Source organism: Lissotriton vulgaris, chromosome 9, assembly GCF_964263255.1.
Source record: "Lissotriton vulgaris chromosome 9, aLisVul1.2, whole genome shotgun sequence".
NCBI classification, from domain to species: Eukaryota; Metazoa; Chordata; class Amphibia; order Caudata; family Salamandridae; genus Lissotriton; species Lissotriton vulgaris.
In genome coordinates this window covers 1,219,257,408-1,219,272,445 of record NC_141697.1, presented here as the reverse complement: position 1 = coordinate 1,219,272,445, position 15,038 = coordinate 1,219,257,408, and positions in this window count along the sequence as shown.

The window sequence follows — 15,038 nt, the reverse complement described above, 5'->3', positions numbered from 1 at the left end:
CCTTGGCGGCGTGTGTTTCAAGTTGCAGTCAGTTGCACTAACACTAAGCAGCACCCACACTAGTGGCCAGGCAGGCATTTAGGACATCTAAGTAACTAGGTCCGCACCCCCCTAGTGACGCCACTGTGGCGTCTTCCCACGGAGCGCGACCTGCGAGCCTGTCGGATCTGCCACCCACGAGAGGCCGCGGCACTGCCTAGGGAAACGGGCCGCGCAAGTACAGGGCCTGGAGGGGAGACCATCCTTTACCTAGGGGGACTGATCGGAGGCGCGTGGCTGCCGCATTCACGGAGGAGCGTCCCCCCCCCCTGGCAACGTAGAATTGGCCCCAGTCCCTGATGGGCGGGGTAGTGAAACGTCATTAAAATGAATGTGCGCATGCGCATGTGCGCACAAACCTTAATGTGCGCATGCGCATGTGCGCACAAACCGGGGATGCAGTCCCTGATGGGCGGGGTATTGAAACGTCATGAAACGTCATAAAAATTAATGTGCGCATGCGCACAATGACAGGGGGTGCGCTCAATCATGGGAGCAGCGGATCATAGAACACCGGCTCTAGGCTCATGGTGGCCCTGTGCAGGGAGCGTAGGTGGGGGCCCCGGAAGAGGGGTTCTGGACGGGGCGTAGCTCAGGAAGGTGTTTTAATAATACGTGCTGAAAAGTCGTTAGATGATTGACCAGTACCTGCGGCTGCTCCTACCCTTCCGAATTCGTCTCAGAATGATACAATTTAGGAGGAGGAGGGCATTGTGTCACACGACATGAGGGACTGGCCGCACAGACTGCTGCAGTGCCAGGGCCATGACCGGGGCACCGGCACCTTCTGCACTTACTGTAGCGAGCTTTGTGTGCCACTGCACTGCCAGTGCCACAATCACATTTTTAACTTAAACTTAGTCAGTATATTCATAAGGGAGTAAATATGCAACAGTTTTTAAACAATTGGGCCACAACCACATACACTTGTTCAAGATTCTTCCACGAAATGACAACCAACGAAAGGTTTCAAGAGCTGATACAACATTGCCGTATTAAGGAAGGCTATGGGATAGGTGGGCCACCACAAGCATGAATAAAATGTAACCCAAGAGATTACTAGGGATTCTCCTGGTTTGGACTCTGACAGACACATGTAACTGATTGTTTTAATGTTTATCTTGGGACGTGGATCAGAGAACTGTAAATATGATCTACACTTGTGTGTCATCAGTAATCTCTGTAGAGGTCACATCCTTACCATATAGAGGAAGAACCATCTGAGTGAAAGTACACAATCATATCATATCATCATATATACAGTGTATATATTATAAATTAAAATTATACTATTTAATTAATTCTCAGACTCTCTCTATAGCAGTCTCGTCTCAGAGTCAGACTCTCACCGTTCCAAATTGAAGGGTCGGGCCCGGGGAACCTTTACCAAGTCACACGCATTGCAACTGTTAAATAACCAACAACAATGCAAATATGTATGGTGTGTAATGTAGCGTTTGCTGCGACAGCCCTGTAGCTCTTTTACTGACAGTTACTTCGATAACACAACTGAGTTGCACTCGTTTTAATGACTTTGGGAGGATAACAGGCTGAGTTAGCAGGGCGGCATTTAAGCATGTAGCCTGCAGGATGCGGCCATTTTGGCAGTAGATGTGTTCGACTAATGGGGCTATGTGATCGGTTCCATAAATCATCGCCTGCCCCCTAACAATTAACCACGTTTTTTGCGAGGAATTGCGCCACAATGCGCTCAAGCGAAAGCCTCTTTGTTGCAATGTCATCTGAAATCTTTTTTTTGTTCAGGTGCAATGTTAAAATGACATCACAAGGGGCCATTCATTGTGCATTGCTTTTTGATTAAAAAATAAAACAAAAATGTCCTTTCTGCCACAATATGGCTTTTGCCCATAATTCATAAGATGGACTTCAACAAAAGAAATGGCTTCACGTGATCAGTGTGTGCTTGGCAGTGCCTCACAGCCAGCCAGGAGTGGACGTTTATGAAGTTACAATGTATGCTGGTCACAGCTACACAACAGACAGAAACTTGGGATGAAAGATGGCTTCATTCTAATTGGATCTGCGACCCCGAACAGCAGTTTGATTATAGTGCATAGGCCTCTCTCTATTGTAATATATAACAAAAAAAACACCACTAAAATGAAATATGCCAGCACTTCATAAGTTAATGCGTCACTCCACGTGTCTCCCAGTGCATTGTCATTGCACCGGAGGCAAGGCCCATGCTCAAAATGCATTTCTGTCAGAAAGAAACACATGATGCGTCATGTCAAGTTTTAAACATGGCATTTGCTTAAGAGTTACACATTTACAAATAAGACCGCATGCACGTGCAAATTAGCTGACATGCAACTACTTAGGGGGACGAGAGACAGCATTTGAGGCTTCGTTGCACAGGTATATACTTTTGTTCACCAGGATATCCGATATTAAACCACTAGTGCATATTTGCAGGTTTATTGTATAGGGGAGCAGTGGTCATCAGTGCAGCGGCACTGGAGCAAAGTGGTGAGAGGGGGCCCACTGCACTCTAACTATGGATGTATTTTAGTACCAAACAGGTTAACGGGGGTGGTATCTTATTATTTGCATTAGAAACCATGACACCCTTCAACGTCACGCATTGTTTACAATTCGAACATTTCTAATGAAAACATGTTTTGTCTTTTGCTCCACCAAAGTTGCGCTAGGTCCAATGTCTAACTTTTAAAGCGGGCCACCACATGAAAGATCAGAGAAGGGGAGGCCTCTGCGCCTAGGTTACTTAATAGCGTTTTGTAGTATGTTAGTAGTACAAAATGTACAACAAAAGCAGTATGTGACTAGGCCCCAACATCTTTTCTAATTTCAAGTCACAGCCAGAAGTGTCCACCCGTGTGTTTCAGCGCTCTCACGAGAGCTGCCACGTGTCCTGTTTTTTGAATTTTAATCAAAATGCCATCTCTATTTTTGACCTCTTGTTCCGCGCAGATTAAGTCATTTCAGATTTGGCCGCTCCAACGTTTTCCATATGCTTTAAATATGGCCTCTGCTGTGTGTGCCATGTGGTAGCTGTGGGGTGCATAGGGGGACAGCCGCCTCCTGCTCCTCGGACAGAGGCCTCAAATAGCAGGTGGGTTTTCAAATTGGCACCGAGCGTGAGCCACATCTTCCTCTTTCACTTTTATAACCACAAAACTGCTGCAACTTCCTGGCCAGCTCTAAAAATACTTTTTGTTTGTAGAAAATAGTGGAAATATGATTCTCCCTCCCCCCAAAAGACCGTGGGTGTTATTATATCCTATCATGCCATCAAACACCTTGAAGCCATGTTCAAACTGTATACATATAAAGTAAAGTTGTGACGCTGTACCTTCAATTAAACCGTTTGTTGTCCTTTGTGCACCCATCTAGTTTGCTTCACTGCGTTGTGCTTTGGGACTGCGCTGGCGCCAGTGTGCCTGCCGCTGTAATAGTTAACCCCCGGCGGAGGCCGCCAAATCCTGCCAGGGGGCCGCCAGTGCCAGTGATCCTTCCGATCCGATCCTCGTCGTGGCGGCCCCTGGGGTTTGGCGGCCCTGCAGGTGCACACTTTGCACATGCCTAGGGCCGGCCCTGTTCCTGGTCCCAAATGCACACCTCTATATGCAGTCTCCCCAACAAAGTCTGGAAGATCAATGGGATCAGCGCTCAGGAACATGGGAAGACAAGACAGAGGGATACTGCCACTCATGCGATACGATCAATCAAATGATGGTGCTGCTCAGAGAAGCTACTCACAGGAATACATTTTAATCAAGACGTCCTAGCCCAAACCATGGTGACACTTGCCTCCTCAGCACGGTGGGGCGCTCATATGGACCATCTTCAGATGGAAGGCCCGTGGTCTCAGAAGGAACAGTCTTACCACATCAACTTGCTAGAGCTGAGGGCGGTTCATCTATCCTTGAAGGGATTTCTCTCGCCATTCAGTATCAACTTTCTCCTTGATGAGACAGAAAATGCAACAACCATACATTATATGAACAAGTAGAGTGGAACGAGATCCAGACCTCTGTCCCTGGAAGCACAAACAATCTGGAAGAGGCTCATAGCCAGGAATCTCAAAGTGACAGCAGTCCAAATACCGGGAACCCAGAATGATCAAGCAGATACTCTCAGCCGAATCATTCAAGTAAATCACAAATGGGTATTAAACAACATCTTTTACGATTTGGAATTTCCCCAAATGAATCTTTTTGCAGAAGGAGAAAATCTGAAATGCCCAAGCTTCACCTTGAGGTTCTGCCAACCAGGTACACTGGGAACACCCTATGGATCGACTGGTCAGGAAAATGTCTTAATGCCTTTCCTCTGATCCCCCTTCAACCAACAGTGATCCTCAAGCTGTCACACTCGAAGCCCAGAAGGATTCTCATTGCTCTGTAGTTGCCCCGATAGTGGTGGTTCACGGATCTCCTTCACCTCTCAGCGTTCACACAGGAAGTTGCTGTGCAGTCAGAATCTTCTTCAGAAGTACAGAGGCCAGATTCAGCCAGATGCCAAACTTCACTCCTTGAACGTGTCTGCATGGCTTCTGAACTCATACAATATGGTAACCTAAACCTCCCTTCTGAATGCTTGGATGTGCTGAGAGAAGTCAAACTAGAGCTTCTTATTCTTTTAAGCAGGAGAGGCTCTGCATCTGGTGTTCTCAGACCAAATTCAATCCTCTTGTCAGGAAGAGGCTGTTCTTCCATTCGGCTGAAACAATTTCAATTCTCCTCTATTAGAGTTCCTCCAGCGGCAATCACAGCTTGCCAGAAATGCCTTTCACGTTTTCGCGCAGGAATAAAAAAGTTATATCTTCTTCTTCATGGGAGTTGAATGTTGTTCTTTCTCGCAAACTTATCGTAGAAAGCTTTCGTCTTGGTAGCCATTCATTCGGCTCATAGAGTTAGTGCGATACAGGCCCTATGTCAACATGAACAACAGGGTAGTGATGAAAACCCATCCTAAATTTCTTCCCAACAATCCTTGCCAAGATGGATCGTTTCCTGCATAATCCTTTGTTACAGAAGGCTGACAAAAACGTGTCAGGTAAACTTAGAGCTCATTCTACCAGGAGCAAAACTGCTACTGCTGCATTACATAGAAATGTCCCACTTACCGAAATGTGTAAAGCTGAAGCTTTTGAGATCGGTTCAAACATTACAAGACATTATTGTCTTAATCCGGACACTCAAGTAGGGCAAGCCTTTATGAAGAACTTAGGGGCATATTATCAAGGGATTTATCACCGCTTTTTTGGCTTTAAAAGCCAAGACAGCGGAGATAAAATTATCTCCCTATCAGCAACAGGGTGCTAACACGCAAATTCGCATGTTAGCACCCTTTTTCTCTACGCTTCCCCTTGCATCTCTAATGAGATGCAAAGGGGGCGTTCCAGAGAAAAATAATAGGAGAAATGTTGTTAAGCGACATTTCTCCTATTATCAAGGATTTCGCTAACCCTGTTAGTGATAAAAAAAAAGCAGCGCTAACCGCGGTTAGCTCTGCTTTTTTTACACCTGGTATTTTCCTGATTTAGCCATGATATCCTATGGAAGGTGGATATCATGGCTAAGTTTGTGAGCCCCTATCTCAAGCAAACCCAAACTTCGAGAGATTATCGTTGGTTCTCCAGCGATAATCTCTCAATTGGCAGTTAGCGTGAGGATTTTTATCACTTCTGAGATAAACCTTGCTAATAGCAAGTTATCTGTGCGATAAATTCCGGCGATGCTTAACGTTAAAAAATTAGTTGCTAAGCATCGTTAGCGTTAAATTTCGCTAAACGTTGGTAATATGCCCCTTATTTGCTTGATTGTATTTTTCCTTTTTATCTCCTCCCTCGCATCATTATAGGGGATGAGCTCGCTAAGGGAGGGTTGCTTATTATTATGAATGGAGATCCCCTGAGAGAGAAGAAATAATTTCTTACCTGTAATCCTAGTTCTCTCTAAGGGGAATCTCCACTGAAATCATAAGCAACCCTCACTCCACTCCGAGGGAAGAGATAAAAGTAGGATTCATTCTATACTGCTAATTCACTCGTCAAAAAGAACTGAACAAACAGTTACCTGCAGGTCATGATGGGACACAGGTCAAGAGGCACGGCACAGTGTCCTATTCTCCTCGTTTACAACGCTACAGCATAAACAACTACTTGCTATGTAGTACCCTATTTCTTACTTTAAAAAAGAAGTAAAAAGCATTTATGAACCACTTATTTAAAAGGTCACTTTTCATTTCACTTAACTGACTTTTAGGGTATGACCCTTTTTCATGTCCAGATGTTAAAGTAATTCATTAAGACTGGCAATACAGCCAGTTTTAAGGCTGCAAATGTAACATGATTGCCACATAGGTCTCCTGGCCTTTCCCAAGTTATGAGAAGTGGATGTGACTTTGAAAGAACACCTGTGGGGTACCCGCATGTAGGCGGGAATATTCAGTGCTTAGGATTTCAATGGAGATTCCATCTTATCCAGACATGATGCCAAAGCGCCACCCTGGTAGCAACTGCTCTGCCCAAGCAGTTGATAGTGTTCAGTCCGAATGACTTACTTTGCCATATCCTGAATATTTTGTGCCATGTTAGCTCTATATTCCTTAGAGAGAGTTGGCAAGGTCTCACTGTGTCCCACCACAGTGCTTTGGAGTATTGTCCAGGGAGACAACTGGGAGAAGAGAACATCAATTTCCCCAAAGCCTCCATATGCTTCGAATGCCTATCAGAAGGTGTAGTGAGGAATGAATTTGGGCTAAGTCTTCTGGTGGAAGCTTTGACCACAAAGCTTTCCAGCGAAGGATGTTGCATTAGGAAGGTTGGATCTCCTGGGCCGGGTCTATGTCTTCTGCTCAATTACCTACTTACCAGCAGGCAAGAACAGGGCTTGGCCCATGTATTCATTAATGTGTCTGTCAATGCTTCTTTGAACGGCAAGAGAGGTTCAGAGGACGTCGACCTAGGCTACAGGACTACTGTGAGCATGCTTAACTTCCACAGAAGGCAACTAAAGAGCAAGGATTTCTGCAGCACGTTGAATGACCACTGCGAAAGAGCCCGACTCCTCAGTGGGGAGCCAGGAGAGGGGGAGGGGATGGGGAATCCAGTGTCTGGGGAAGTATCTAGCTCACTGGCCTCCTTAAGGTCCATATAAACATTTTTGTCATGGTCGTTATAAAACAGATGTTGATCTCTGTCATCTTGATTGTCATCTAGACTATGTTGACTATGGTCTGAATCCGAGGCAAAGGGATTCAGAATAGATTGTGTATTTAGGAGTACTTCACTTTATTATACAGTTAATAAAAACCGTAATGTACAAACATAGCAATGCATGATAGAATACAATTTTAAAATGTATAAAATCATGATCAGATTCTTAGTGCTAAGCATTATGCAGTGCAGTTAAAATAATGTTAACAAACTTCCCAGCTCTTGCTAGGGCCTGGGCTGAATTGTTGCTAAAACACAAAGCCGATGCTTCCCTACAATGTCTCAGTGACTGTTCCCGGAAGACAGGACTCAGTAAGCGGCGTTGGTGTGTAGCAATGAATGGGCAACAGCATAACAGGTGGAGCCAGGACTCGTGTATGTAATTGCAAAGCCTGCAAATGGGCTGCTCATTTCACCAGGCCCACTGCGGATTGAAGTCAAAGATTGGTAGGGCTAGCAACCTCATGTATAGTATTTTGTTGTGAGTCTGGGGATTAAGGGAAGAGTTAAAATATGGTTGAGGTTTCCCCTTGATATATGATTCATTCAAAGCAGTGAAAAGTACATTTTTAGATAGCCCGGCAACGTCAGTCTGGAATGAAACTGAAATGATTTGATTTGTTATTGTTTTTTTCCACATTGACAGGGATAGTTGGGTTAGTGAGAGAGGTTGCTTCAATCTTTAGTGTGGAAATGGCGAGGTGCAACTGTTTATGCCAAGGGGAATGTTCGTCCTTGAATGCAGCTTGTAATTGCTCTTTCAAAGATTGTCCTGGTGCTCGTAAGGTGTAAATGTAGAATTTAATTAGGTCTCCCAGGCAGTAGAGGTTTGCGCATGTCAGGCCCAGCTCAAGTCTCATCCTCGACCTCCTTGCGTGTTGCAGGACAGAGAAGATTTTCTTGTAGGCTTTTATTTTTAAGTTTCCCAGAAATACATCCATTTTCCCAGGAAAGGCCAAGTGGCCGTAGGTCACTGCAGGTAGTAGTTGGGCCCGTAGCACCCTTAGGATTGGTTCAGCTGAAGGGCTGTGCAAGTGACGGGTCAAGCGCCTCAGGCTGTGAATGATCCCCATGCCCTTAGACCTTAAGTGTCTAAGGTGTGCTGCTTGGTTTGCACTAACGTTAAACCAGACTCCTAAGTAGTTGTAGCGGGTGCAGGTCGCTATTTGTGATCCCCCTGCTCTCCAAGTAAGATTTTTCCTTTTTTTGTAGTTCCCAAAGATCAAAATTTTGGTATTGGATTCATTCATCAGAAGATGGTTCTTTGTATTGTACTTATTGAGAGCGGTGAGCGATCTTTGCAGTCCGATTTTCGTGTGGTCCATGATGATAGTATCATCGGCATATTGCATTGTCTGTAGACGTATCCCGCCCAGTTTTGGGGCGGCCAGGGCTGCGCCTGCCAGTTCTTTTGGTAAGTCAGCGGTGTAGAGATTGAATAGTAGCGGGCCAAGTACGCAGCCTTGTCTTAGGCCGTTTTCAGTTGCAATTTTTTGGGCTAATGTTTGTGCACTTGTTTTGATCCTACCCCAAGTTTTATGATGTAAGGATATCAAAGCTGAGAGAAGAGGAGATGGTATTCCCCAGGAATTTAATTTGTGCCACAGCGTCCCTCGATTGACTCTGTCGAAGGCTGCGATATAGTCCACGAAGCAGCAGAATAAAGGTAGCTGGTTGGCCAGTGTGGCTTTCCGCGACGTGTAGGACAGTGCTATTATATTGTCCATCGTGGAGCAGCCCGCTCTAAAGCCTGACTGGGAGTGAGGCAGGATGTTGTTTTCGCTGGCCCAATTTTCTAGTTCCGTCAGTAAAACACGGGCATAGGCTTTGGCTTCAATGTCCAACAAGGCTTCAATCTATAGTTGGCTGGGTTTGAGTGATTGCCCTTTTTATAGATTGGGTGTAGAATTGAGCCCTGCCAGGAAGGTGGAATTTTGGCTGTGAGGAAAGCATGTGCGAAGAGGGGTGTAAGGAGTTCTGCCCAAAACTGCCAAAATGTTTTGAAGACTGCTGCAGGTATTCCATTTGGCCCTGGTGCCCCATCGTTCTTCATGCGGCTGATGATCTTGCTTACTGCGATTTCAGGTATGGCCAGGCCTGGGGTATTTCCGTTGAGTGAGGAGTAAGTTCAGTCTGGTTTCTGAGAGAGGTTGTGCAGTTTGTTGAGGAATGCAAGCTCGGCCAAGGTTGTGTCACATTTGGTTTTGAGTCGGATAGCTCAATGGGTTCATCCGCTGGTTTTGGGGCTGGCCCTGAATGCAGAGTCAAGGGGCACAGGCGGCATTGGGGATGACTCCATCGGTGGTAACCAGACTGGAGGGCTCTTCAAATTCATGGGGCTTGAAGGCACACCAGTGGGAGCCGGTAAGGTGCCGAAAAAGTGAACCTGGCATTCTTGAAGGCGTCAATCTGTTGGGGTCACTGATGGCCCCGGAAACTCAGGTCATATTGGGATGAGTTGAGGGATCGGTTCCTCAGCAGGACTGAGTAGTGCCTGGGGAGCTGGGAGACTTCTCAGAATGAGTGGCGGGACATGTGGGAGTTCCGCCTCAACTTCTTCTGCTTCACTTTGGACTTACCTGATGACTTGGAGCGGGAAGACGATTGTTTGCGGGAACAGTCTCGAGAGTGGGAGTGGGTCTTTGCCCTTCGATTTGACATGCTTTCCCAACGATGTTTCGCGATACAGACTTTACTTCGCATTTCCACAACGCCTTCTATTTATTAGGGAACAGTCCCTGCAAGACTTGGAGTTGTGTGAGAAACCAAGACATCTGAGGCATTGGGGCATAGTATAGGTTTTGCGTCGCACTGTGCCACGGGAGGCGATGCAGGGCGGCGGAAAACCTCCATTGAGAATTTATCAAGGCACCAAGGGCTGCCCTGCTTGACGAGGTAAATCTAGTGTAACGCAAGGCGCTGCCTTGAATTACACTGCGTGGTGAGGGCGTTACATTGGTGGAGGGTGGGTGTTTTCACACATCCACCCATGGATTCTGATGAGTTCCCAGATTTACCAAGAGTGGTAGACCCGGGAGTGCATTAGAATTGTACGCCTCCCACCAGAGGCACTATAGGGAGAAATATCTTTATTCCTGCCTACAATGCAGGCACCCTTACACTATAGTGTAAGTGCTTGCTTTTGCACTAAGCAGTAAATTGTGCGCCAGCGCAGGCAGAGAGCAGGAATGTGCTGTTTAATGTTAAATACAGCGCATTCCGACCCCATTACGCAGCGCTGAAAGGTGGCTCAGTGCATCAATGTTTGTTTAGTATGCCCCACACTACATAAGGGTTAGTCATACATTAGCTTGTGACAGTCTCTACAAGGTTTAAACCCTGCCATTTTAGGGGGGATTGATATGTCCCTTAGACACTGTTGATAATGTGAAGATTTTTTTTTTTGTCAGGAAGGAGTGAGGGAACGAGCTCTACATCTGTGTCGGAAGGTATGGAAAGAAAGCAAGTGTCGTCAACGTCAGGTGCGGTGATATGTACCTCTGGTGGCACTTCTGGGACCAGACTGCGTAGATTTGGCGATGCATGACGCCATCTACCAGTGCGCAACGGAATTACTGGAAAAATTCTCTGAATCGACTGTGGTGCTTGGAGGTATTCATAATGTGACAAATCTGCAGTTAGAGGAATCCAACAGAAAACTTACATTTTCTTACAAAATTACAGGGATGTGGAATTCCTATAGCCCGACGCCCGGGACACATTGTTTGGGATCAAGGGCAACAAGTTTCAATGTGCATTTTGTCCTTGGGACAAGTAGGCTCAACCCCCTGCAGCACAAACCCTTTGGCTGCCAGTTTACAGTACCACATTGTGGATCAGGGAAGGGCATTCTGTACAATTAAGGTAATATGTGTGTTAATGCAGTTCAAACTTGTATATATGGTTCATTAACGCAAAGCCTTTAGTATTAGGGTGAGCACTAAAAGTAAATGTTTGAAGCTCAGCCTACACTACTGACGGTGGTTCCAGTATAAAAGTGTACACACCTGTTCAAAGTTTAGTAATATGAGTCTCTGTATAATGCACCCAGAATGCTCTCTGAATATATGGAAATATTTGCAGAAGCTTCAAAGCAAGAGTGATGATTCTTTGCTTTCAAAATAAAACGTTCACAAAAAAATGCATGTAAGAAAAGAAAACATTTAGCTAAACTACTGTAAGATTTTAGCTACCGTATCTTTGCAGCATCATTTAGTAACATGTTGATGTATGTTAGTATTTACCAAAAATATTCAGAATGGAAAATCAGTGTAACCAGTTTAAATACGTATATTGAAAACAAAAATAAACAAGCATTGGCAAAAGTAGTGGGTCTGAAATTGGTGGTCAGCCTTTTGGTTCTGTCAAGGCGTGACTTGTTTAGGTATGGTTTTTGTAAAACCTTAACAGTGTGGGAGATGCTTGGTACTCACCATTCTAACAAGCATTGGCAAAAGCAAAACAAAAAAATTTTGGTGTCTCAGCACACATTGCCACAGCGGTTCTGGGCACTGAACAAAACTACTTTGTGTGCCAATATGCTCCTTCTAAAAGAGCAAAATACTGTACTTACAGGGACGCCAGCTGATCGACAGACGGAGAGAGACAGAATAAAAAACAAAACAAAAGGTCATGGTTAACGCCAGGCCTCATTAGAGGCCCAATTATTAAAGAAAGTCTCAAAAGTGCATCCATGGTACATATCCTTGCAGTAAGTGCATATGTACAGTTTTCATGAATTCACAAGAATTTACAGAAGTAGGCCAAGAAATAGTATAGTACGCCCAGAAAATATTTGTGAACTGCATTTTAGCATGAGCAAATATGCAGGAGTAGATTTGCTCACGTGAAAATCTGAATGTTTTCTAGTTCACTTTTCCTCCAACTACTTTTTTCCCAACCCTGAAAGAAGTTTTAAGTCGGCCACTGTCAGTGGTAAATTTCCAACCGTTCTCAATATGGGAAATGATTAGAGAAGAATTGTTGAAAACCCTTAAAACATGCATGTTAGTGGGTTTGCACAGACTAAAAAAGGCAATCCAACCCTGGAACTATTGCTTACGACTACCTTCAACCCCAGTATGTAGACATGCAGAAACATAGCAGCATAAGGGAATTGCTAGTATTCAAACACTATTATGGTATGAACCCTGGCATAATCAGAGAGGCTATATCAGAACTCTTATATAATGAGATTGCTGTGTAATTTGTTGCCGCATTACTTGACACAAAGGGGACAAGTAGATTTTGTTACAGGACAAGTAGATTTATTAATCAGCCTGCCCCATGGACAAGTAGATATTTTATTAAATTCCACACCCCTGAAAAAGTAGAGAGGTTAAAAAATGTGACTATGGCTTCTAATGTGAAAGGTTTGCTTGTTCCCGCACTGAGCCACTTATGTCACCTGCAGAGGCCAAGGACGGCCACTTCACCTTCAAAAGAAGAGCTGGAAAGACAAATGATAATGAAATAACTGCAAGGTTCACATTACCTACAAAAGAAGAGAGAAGCTCAAGAAGAAATGGGCATTCTAATGGAGACAGAATTACACAGAGGGAATACAAAATAGAGGAGAATTAAAAAACAGTTCCTACTATAATTAGAGGCAAGTAAATAAGGGCTTAGGGTGTTTGTCCAGTGTAGCAATATGGAAGTTCCCCAAAAAAAAAATTAAAAAAAAGAAAAATTGGTTATAATCCGCTGTAATCTTGTTTATATTGGTTCCTACCCAATGGGTGTTATTGGCGTGTAACAAAATGGAGCTTGTTTTCCAATATAAGGGCCATCCCCAAGGTATATCCAAACTAATGCGGCATGATAGCAAAATACCGAGGGACTCGGATGAAGCCCGAGTAATTATCAGTGGCGGAGATTAATTCAGGCATTCCATCCTTCACTTTATTATATACTTTAGTGTATCACCCAACACAGCACAATATGCAGTCATAACAAGCATTGGCAAAAGCCAACAGGTCTTGCCTATGAAAGAGCTCTTCGCATTGCCAATGTGCTTTTGCCATATTGTACACCAGCGTGACTGCTGTACAGCATAGTTAAATGTTAGTGGTGCAGAGGAGAGTTCCGAGTAGCGCAGAGTATTCTAGAGTGCCGTAGACTGGGGAATAGTGGCATGGCATGTTGTGGAGGGAGAAGAGTGGAGGGGCGTGGAGTAGAGTGGCAGAGTGGAGTGATTTGGAATGTTGTGGAGGGAGTAGAGTGGAGTAAAGTGGCATATAGTGGAGTAGTGTGTCGTGGGGTAGAGTGTCATATAATGGAGTGGCACAGCGTGTCATGGAAGGAGTAGAGTGTCGTGCAGTAGTTTAGAGTGGAGAAAAGTGGCATGGGAGTTGCATAGAGTGTTGTATAGTACAGTGGAGTAGTTTGTGATAGAGTAGAGAAGCTTAGAATGCTGTGGAGTATCAGATTGGCATGGTTGCTGAACAGTGGAGTGGCAGAGTGTCGGGGAGTGGCACAGAGTGGAGTGGAGCAAAGGGAGTTGCAGTAGTGTGCTGAGGAGTGGCATAGAATAGAGTAGAGTTGAGGTTCATAGAGTGGAGTGTTGTAGAGTGGAGGGGCATATTGTGGAGTGCAGTGGTGTGTCGTAGAGTGTCTTACAGTGGAGAGGTAGAAATTGGAGCTGCATGTTGTGGAGTGGTGTGGCGTTGAGTGGAGTATGCATGATGTGGAAGCACACTGCCATTACAGACGACACATTTTTTTCAATTGAAATGACCATTCTATTTGCAAAGAAATGGTTTTACTGATAACATTATACAGTGCACAAACGTTAATGGGATGAAATGTCATCACCTTGTGTATTGAGTTGCGCTCATAGATCTCCGCAGGATACCCTTCATTTTGTCTTACTGTGTCCATTCTACGCGACACCAAGACGCAAGTTCCTGGTGGGTATCCTGAAAGAGCTAAAATTTAAGCACGCGAAACTGGCGTTGAGATTCCTACAGGAAGCCGAGGACGCTTTTACCCTATTTTGCACGATAAACTTCATTCGGATCGCAACAAGACTGAGGACTACCAGAGACATTGTCCCTTAATGGAATTGGACATTTAAATTTCTTAAAACTATCCTGGCCCTCCCATCAAGTACATAAAATTTTAAACATTTATACTTTTTAAACTGAATATTATTAATATCGCTTTTTAACTTGTGTATGTATATTGTATCTGTGCTTTTATGGTGTCTTTTTAAGAACCGAATAAAGTTTATAAATTGAGTTGTTTTGATCTATTAAAATATTTGTTTCCACCACACTTCATAATTACATAAAAATGCGTTTCTTTTGTGCTTTTCTAATTCTGGTAAATGTTTAAATATCTGCACAGTCCATTTACAAACATGTACATTTTGTTGAGTGCTAGAAAAAAGCATTTCCTTTAACTGCAAGATTGTCACATAAATCCTCTCACTTTGAAGTCAGAGAAATACAAGTACACACCAAGCTTCCTCTGAAGACGGAGCCTGACATTTGACCTCTGCCTTTGAATAACATAACAAGATTTTTAAGGTCTGCTTATAGAAAGAGAGCCCTTGTGGAAGAATGCAGTAATCAGGCTGTGCTCCATAGGAGGGATGAACTGCGGGCAGCCTAAAACGAATAAACGAATAAAGACAGCCAATAGAATGCAAACAAATGAGTAACAAAACACAAAGCAAATGGTAAGCAATGGGCAAAAAGCAGTCCTAGGGAAGCTTTCAGAATGTCCCCAAGACATCGTGAGCACAGCGACTTTAAAGGAAACATGGGGAAAAAAACCTTAACCACAGGGACAT